At 43.4% G+C, this 8,939-nt stretch overlaps 1 non-coding gene across 1 annotated transcript; it reads right to left on the reverse strand.

The window, feature by feature from the left end:
• Positions 1–8,095: 8,095 nt before the first annotated feature.
• Trnav-cac (transfer RNA valine (anticodon CAC)) lies at positions 8,096–8,168 on the reverse strand. Its single transcript has one exon. It is a non-coding gene; the product is annotated as a tRNA-Val (tRNA).
• Positions 8,169–8,939: the final 771 nt, after the last annotated feature.

Genomic DNA, 8,939 nt, shown 5'->3' on the forward strand with positions numbered 1-8,939 from the left:
AGTCCATCTCGACAAAGTAAGAACAAAGTATTCAGGAACAATGATGATGGGAAACACACCATTTATCTCAAGGAAGCATTTCAGTTATAAAAATCTAGAAGATGCAACAGTCCTTGAGCTTGTTTCCGTGACATATCCACCGAAATGGTTCAATGCAAAGGAAATGACAAGCCATGATTACTCATACAACCAGTGAAATCAACCGGGTGGGTGGGTGGAAATGAACTGCTGCTGAGATCATTGGCATTTTAGTGGCATTGTTCTCCGTACGATGGCCAAGCAATTAGCGTCACGGTTACGGTGGGTGTACAAATTACCGGTCCTTGAGTGATTGGGTTCTTCAGCCGACTTGGTAATTTTTTTAACAAAGGTTAAATTGACACCATCAATGAACAATGGTTGGGCGCAACCATAACAAGATCGTGTCTCTCAGTGTTCTGCCGTGTTGCGGTTGTTTTATATCTTTTTAGATTATTTGATATATTTTGTGTTGATTTTCGAAATTTTACTAATACGGTAGTAATTTTTCAGTTGCCCGTATGGAAATCATTCAATAGTATGCAACATTCCCAAGCCATCACACCGAAATTGTAAGATAAAATCGATATTTTGATGGTGGATCTCATAAATAGGCTAAGAGAAGGTTTAAAGTGGGTCAATCATCGAGCGCAAGATAAAACCTTCCCGTACCTGGTTATGTGCTTCGATGGCTTCCAACACAGACAGCTGTAAAAGGACGCTAAGAATATTGGTACATTGTAAACAAATAGGTTCATCCTGCACAGCACCGGACCTTTGCTATGTGACCTAGAGAAAGAACAAAATGGTATTTCGAGCACTTCGGCATGATTTTAATGCCGTGCTTTTCAACATGTATCTTACCTAGTTATTCAAGGCAAGGGTGTTAAGAACATTAACGTATCTTTACCGTTCGGGAAAGCAATATCCTTTATCCTCATAGCAAGTTGACCTATTTTCTTCCAATAATGTTCTGGATCAATGGGCTGAATCAATGACTACCGCCATGGGAAGAGTAAATTGATGGATTGCTTTCCCGCCTTAGCCCTCATACATATTTCAGTACACTTTCGAAATGATTGATTGTAAGGTGAGGATTTTGGTGGTTTTCCGATCATCGACCAGTTTGACTTCGTGCGTTCCTTCCCTTTCGGTAGAATCATAAAATTTCTTCGGGAATATGTTTTTTTTTTACAAACACAAAATAGAAAGCGTAAGCCGTTGCAAATATTCCGACTGATAGTGAGTTAGGGTTAGGGGATGTTTAAAAACAAGTGGAGGTCGAAGGCGTATAGTTGCGTGCCGTGGGTGTCACAATTACATGGCACAATGTGAGTAGTACTTCCCTAGAAGGGCTGAGAATGGCCCTGGAAATGTTGGATGGAAACATACGGCGGAGCGCATATCAGGCGCTCACAACGTCCAAACACAGGCCGAACGCTCAAAAGGAAGTGAGCAAAAGGGACAAGATAATCGGGGAGGGTACAGTGCTTGGGTGGGTGGAAAAGCGCAGGCGGGGAAGGGCAGGGAAAGTAAAATCCTCAGCCAAACCCCAAAACCATCCGTCCGGTGGAGTCACTCATCAACAAGGGCACCGCGAAGCCAAGCGAAGCAAGAGCGAAAGAGAAAGCTACAGCAGGAGTGAATAAAAAAAAAGCAGACCTCATCTTGCTGGTTTCAAGGTGTATGCTACATAAGGCGACCTACTTTTAACTACGCGACGATTCTTGATTCCGTAATGAGTCAAGCAAGAGGAGGGAAAGAGGTTTGGAAATGGGTGAAGCCGAGCTTCGTGAAGGGTTTTCTGGAGGATGGCAAAATCGTAAACGCAGGTCTGGAGAAGAAGAACGGCTGCAGTGGTGTATGTTGTGCACAGCTTTGGAGACGTAGCTTAAGGCGTACAGTGTACATCTGTCACCAAAAGGAGGCACTAACGATCGGTAGAAACTCCCACGTGAAATGCGAGTATCGGAATGGAATTTCTTTTCCTCCTTTTGACATTATTATTCCTACACTGAATAAACGTTTTTTAAATAATCTTATTCTATAACCTTATTCTAAAATTCAATATTCTTCAACTATTTTTACCTGCTTTGAGCTTACGCTGTATCTCCTTTTCGTGTACAGCAGTTCGATTAAAAACGGCTTCATTTCTCAATCATCGAATGCTAATTTCACAAACCCTCCTTCAACTCGAGTGCCCGAGGATCATTGAGCGGCAAGGGTTCGATAGCTCCAATCCGATCAGGTACTCGCCCCTCCACCTTACCGTTCGGCACAGAGGTGCTCTGCGTAATGGAAAACTTTCAATTGCAATTCGTGCTCTCCAGCTTAAAAGCGGATCTGTTCGGGAGGGTGGGGGTGGCTGGTGGGGACCAACAATCGAACATTGCAAACCCAAGGTTTTCCTCCAATTATCTATTCAAGGTACTTTCGACGTACCAAATGGTGGCATCAAGACGCGTTCGAGATGAGCCGCTTGATGCTCTTGCAGACAAACGATCGTTGTCCATCACGAGCGCAACACTCCGCCGCATGGTATGGTGGTGGTTTCTTTAAGGTGGTTTTTACATGTCCACTGCTGCCGGTTTGTTATTTTTTTTACCCAACCTAAACAGCCGAAAAGGGCGTCCAATTGTATTATTTAATTTATTCCAGCTGCCTTTGTTAACCGCTGTCCGATCGGTTGCGTCTGGCCTGACCCTTAATGAGGGGTGACGCTGGTCGAAAGATCGCCCTGCTTAAGATATGGATATGCGTAAGAAAAAGAATTGTGAAACAAACCGCCCATGATGGGGAGGTCTTTTTGATCGTCGTATGCATGTGACCTCTTCGCGTTTCAAGATTTCGAATGACAGCTACTGCTGAGGTCTAGTAGACCCTTTGCATGGGTTGGGATCGCGATAAGTGATATTAGACAAGGTAACGAATTAGCCTATGGATATGTTTATGATGTGTTCTATTTATAATTAGTTGAAAAAGACATATTCACTCTAACATTCTATAAATTTAATTGGCTCAACGTGAAATTTGTTTCAAGTTGTAGTATACAAGTGCAACTAATAATAAATGCGAATATTCACCGATTTTTGGCAACTGTTGGAACTGCTCGACATTAAATTTCACTTCCGAAAAAGCGTGACCAGGTCATCCCGTCCCAGGGCCACCGTAAAACTGTCGCCAAACAGCAAACGGACCCGCACGGTTTTTTTTTCCTTCTTCTGTGTGTCTTGAGGTCGTCCCGCAAAGTTTCTGCTTCTATCCTTCCCGCACACCCGAACCCGCCCGATTCTTTTGGGTCGATTCACGGGGTCATCCGTACGCAAAAGATGCGTGCTGCGTTTCTCTTTCGCCGTTTTATTTGTTTCCTTCGGTTGTTACAGTTTGTTTCCCCCCATTGCACACACCCTGTGGTGCTGTCTTTTGGGGTCGTGGCGCGTGGTACGAAAATGGCAGACATTTGGCATTCGTGGCTTCGTCCCTCGTCTCTGTCTTACGCGCAACGGTTTCGTGCGAAGATCGACTTTTTCTTTTTTGGTTGCGTTTCGTGTCACTACCCAGCAGACGACGATGGGTTACGCACAAGACGCACAGCAGCTGCGTTCGGGGAGGTTTTCCTTTTTTTTTTTGTTTTAAGCTGATGCCCCACTGTGGGTCGATCTGGAACTCCCCGACGCTAAAGAGGGAGGGAGGGGGTGGTGGGGGGTTTGCAGGTCATGGAAGAGCAGGGAATTGTGCGTGCGCCCGTAACAAAGCTGTCTCGGTCTGGGTTTGCTAATGAGCGAATCGACGAACGAGAGAAGGAGCGCAATTCGGGAGGCAGAAAGTTTGCGCTACTGGAGTTGGCTTTTTTGTTTCCTTGCTGGTGCCCCTCACTTTAAGGCAATGCATAACTAATGTTTTCTAATCTGACATCAAAGGATAAGATATGTGTAGACCGAACGATGAGCGACTCAGTTCAGTCATTTTAGATTACGCAGACTATTGTGCATCTCAATTTGATAGGTCTTAAAACTAAAACTATTATTAGCATACGCGATGTACACCAACGATAGCCAAGTTGACCTCAAATGGATCGCCGTGGTTGTCGAACACTCTGGCACTCAGCGCTCCCAATAAGCTGGAACGATAATGATTGAAACAGCTTCGTAAGCTGTCGCAGCTGCCGGCGAAGCACCGAAAATTGATGCTGTCGATGATGTCATGCCGCCCAACGCGATCACGGCTGTTGACAAATGGCGGCCTTTCAGTTGATCCAGTTGATGCAGCTGCCGTATTCGTTTATACTCACTCGGTTTCTTTAAGGTCCTAAAAAATATGCCTTCAACAGGCGTTATTAACTGTTTAATTAGCAATTAGTGTAAAAAATATTGTTTCACTATTCTTCCCATTAGCACATTAGTAATTGTTTCAACTCTTTATCGACCATCGCTTCCTTCTTTTCAACCTGGTTCGGTTTTGGAACGGGGTTCGAACATCACCCGCCACACGCATTGTCACCGGCAGTTTGTTTTTGCATGCCTTCAACCATATCGAAACACAGTGCAAAAGGAGGAAATGGAACCTCAGCACATGGGTCTCCGACGACCAATCCATCGCAAGACGGTTAAATCGGGCAGTCGGTGCGGTGTACATCACCGCATCCCTTCGCCCGGCACCCGTCTCAGGGTCGTGCGCAAGGTTTGATTGGGCTGTTTGTGGTCTGCGCTGGATGCAAAAGTGTGTCATGTTTGGTGAATAAATTATGTACCAAAACAAAACCAAACAAAAATAAAAAACACTACACCAACCAAGAGGAAACAACAACCAAAAAAAAGGCCCAATGTGTGACAATCACACGCTTGTCCCCGGGGTGGGTACGCTTTCGTACCAATTAACCGGCCCGAAGTCATGTAGACATGGGTGTGGGGGTTTTCTTGTAGTTGTAGTTTACGGATCATCCCCACCTGCGGCTGTTGTTGGCGCCAACGGTCCACCGGTGCAGCGTTCTGACATGTGATTTTACTTCCTTTTACTGCGCGATGTTTTTTAGTAACGGCACACAAAGGCAACGGCTTGAAACCACAATGATTGCGCCCAATTCAGGTCCGTATTTTAGCACCTATTGTTTCCCCGGTGGGTTTTGCGCGTCAAGCACATCGTGATCCATTTTACGATACGATATATCATGCAAATAATAGCGTTGCTGTTTGGCTGGTGAGGGTGCTCACTCCTTCGGGCTTGGCACACTTTTGCTGCACGGTCCGACCAAAAAAGGATCTCCAACCGAATGGCTGCGAGGTTTGTGCGAAGCTTACTTTGCGCTGGCTGGTGGATCGATGTGTCGGAATGGCTTCAACAGGGGTTACTAATTATAGCCCAGCTGTCATGGGCTACAAGCAACAAATTTATTTCCAATTCTTCAATAATATCGACTTCAAAGTACAATATCATATTTAAAATATTTAATGATTAGTTATCTTTATGCTTGAAAGTTTGAGCAATGAACTAAATGTAAACTCCTTTATCTACATTCTAATAAGACTTTATCCTGTTCATTCAAACTGAGATACTAATGCCACTGTTTCCGTTTCCTGCTTTTTCATCTACAACAAACGACAAAACTGGTCGATGGGTCTGGTGGTGAAGTGAGTTTGGCGCTGGTTTGTCACACGAGAGGATTGGTACCAATATCCTATCTAGACCCTCCTTTTCCTTTAGACTTCAATCTGCACAAACCATTCCCTTCTTCGTATAGTAATGTAAAAGCAGCGCGCGCCCCAGTAAAGACCAATATATAATAATGTATTCCGACCTATTTTAACGACGTCCATGTAGAAGATGAGTAGTTAAATCAACGTTACTTGATGTTGATGGCCGCAGGACAGTGACTTAATCTTCTCTCCCCCTATTGGATGTAAACTGGAAAAGATAACAAGGTGTTAGACTTCATTTTGTCATCTCTCTCAAGCGGTTTTACATGTCGCTAAGCCTTTTGCTCGCTTATTTCCCGTAGCAAAAAACACGCCAATAGTGTCGCTTCTGGTAAAGCAATTAACTACTATAATACGGCAATAATTACCTCATTAGCTAGAGCTGCTCATCGAGCATAACCGCTCGGAGTGACTCTGTGCGTGAGAGAGCAAACGGCTCAGAACGGTGGCAGCGATGTGTGAAGAGCAGTCTACTTAATTAATCGCATAATGAAGTTATATTTTGTCGAGTATTACCGATTACATAGCCCTCGCGGGTGACTGTAGGTTTTCTTTTCAACTTTTTAAATTATTAGAGTAGTTGTTACAGTTGTAGCTAGTTGGTTAATAGTTTTTAACATTAAATATCTAACTATATTAACATTGCTAGCCACTGTCAAAAATATTATAACGTTAAAAAAACGGCTCCATCTCCCATCAGCGTAACCGTGTGAAGCACATGCCAAGAACCATAATGCGTCCATGACAGTTGACGAACGAACCAGATGTGTACGGAGTACGATTGGGTGCTAATTTTACGGGACCTGGTCCTCAGGTGTCATGTCAGCGGTTTTGTCATAAAATGTGTATTTGTTCTAAATACCTCTGATTATGCTCGTTCAAGCTCGCCCGTCGTGTCAAGGGCCCGGCGAATTGAAGGGTACCCCCAAACCGACGAGAACCCCCAGGTATGGTGGCGCAAGGAGTAGCAGTGGTGGGGCAGTTACCTATGCCAACTTGTAACATGATGGCTTTACACTGAGAGCGTTGTGTGGTTCAATCGTGCGTACGCTGATCTTGAGAACGTATTTTTATTGTTGTGTTGCATGTGTCAATATTAGAGTGCCAAGTGTGGTCAAAGGTGTTTCCCCTATGTAAATGAAAAATATGGTAAATACACCACCCAGTGCAAGGTGCGTCCCGTCAAACGTTTGTGCTGTGTTGTTGAATGTGAAACATTTCAAACTAAAACATCTCAACGACATGGATCCGTAAAATCTAGCAGCAGTTTAAAAGGGTGCTCGTTTGCGGCACTGCAAGTGCATTTACTACTACTCCGCCTGCCATTGAGGTTAATCGAACCCGACGGCAATAAATGGACGGGTGCATAGTAATGTTACCTACACGCGGTGACAGTCAGCAGAGGGTTTACATAAAACGTTACGATGTAGCAGTAGCAGTGGCAATCAAGCCTGCCTCCACGCCAGAAACGACGCGCACTGCAACCGGATGAAACAATTCCGACCGATGAATCTTTGGAGTAAATGAGCGAACGGATGAAGGAGATGAGTTGTGTGGGTGTGCGAATTCATGGACGGGCGCCGGTGATTGTCGTGCCGTAGTGCACCAAGCAAAATGCATCAACATAATGCAGCTGCTGAACACACGCTTTAAGGTACGCATATTGAGATCAAGGAAATGAGTTACCTCCTTGAGTTTTTTTTTTTTGTATTTCTTTCACACGGTGCCCTTTTGCCATAGCATAGCATGCCATAGCCGTACCTTGTAAAAAGTGTGTTGCCGTTTGGAGAACGTGTACAGGGCACCTTTAATGTACACCGATATTTAGATATTTAGATGACCGAAAAAGTCATGGCTAGTTGTTTACTGAAGTGAGTGAACGTTGTGACGCGCTGTATGAAGAACCGTGCAATACAACACGAAGACTTAAGCATTGAAATAGAGAAGCTACAAATAATTTATAATGCAATCCGTCTAATTAATTTATAGTTTCATTTATTGAAGTATAAGAAATTATGACAAAAAAAAATATAATAATGATGTTGTACAAAGTAAAATAGAACAAAAATAGTCGTATTTTTTATATTTTTTACGCTCATTATAACAAACTTTCTCGCAAGAGTTCCAATTAACTAACAAAACTTTAAGATGACTTAAGAAAATTCGTTGTTTTTGAAACACATATTCATTTGCAAATTCGTCTGAAAATATAATTTAATTTATGTGTTAAATGCAGGAGATAATATTGAAAATATGATTTTCAGACTCTGATTATCACTACTGATGCAGTTTAACTAATGTATGACAACTAGTTGCACAGCATAGAATTTTTGCAAAGAAAAAAGAAGATACGCCGCCATAAAAAACGAATAAAAAAAAGAATCTGTTTCCGCCCGGGTTCGAACCGGGGACCTTCTGCGTGTGAAGCAGACGTGATAACCGCTACACTACGGAAACGCTTAAAGAGGACGGCGATAAAACACAATCTGTTTCTTAGGCGCGCACACATTCCACCATGCGTACGCTTATGACGCATGGTTAACGCATCAATTCGTCGGTTAGAAATGGTGCAGTAAATTAACAACAATCAATTACAAATCGATACATTATTATAGCATCAGTAATTTAACAATGAAAAGGGTCATTTTGACAGGAACACAACGCTTACTTTTAATCACTTCGATTCGTGGAGTTAAACAACTCTACCTTGGTTGATGCATTACTTAAAAAAAAAACTTTTTTTAAAAGCTACTGAAGATTCTAATCAAATACATTGGCAATTCATAAAACACGCATAAAACTGAATATTTACTATATTTAATAAGAAAATTGAATTTGAGAATAGACTCCATTTACTGTAAAGGTTGAAATATAATCCACTGCCATCAAACGTGAAATGTCAGACGTTTCCTGCCCGATCACTCTTCCGATTTGTAATCCATCGACAGCAAAGCGGATCGTGCCGGACAGGAAATCATGCGACCATGTCCCCGGCTTAAAACATGTACCGTTTAATACTTCCCCGAAATCGACCCGGACTCAGACCCCGTCCCGGGGTCCTAACGCAGTGTGGGTTTTCTGCCACGGTACCGATTTAATGTTGTTTAATTCGATCCCGGCATCCGCCACTAACTCGCCTTGCCGCCGGTATGCTACTCGGGTGGCAAATGGCGCAGGTTCATCGTCATCGTTTCGGGGCGGCGTTAGCTACTGCGTTAGCCAGCTGTT

Source organism: Anopheles marshallii, chromosome 2 (genome assembly GCF_943734725.1).
Source record: "Anopheles marshallii chromosome 2, idAnoMarsDA_429_01, whole genome shotgun sequence".
Taxonomy (NCBI): domain Eukaryota; kingdom Metazoa; phylum Arthropoda; class Insecta; order Diptera; family Culicidae; genus Anopheles; species Anopheles marshallii.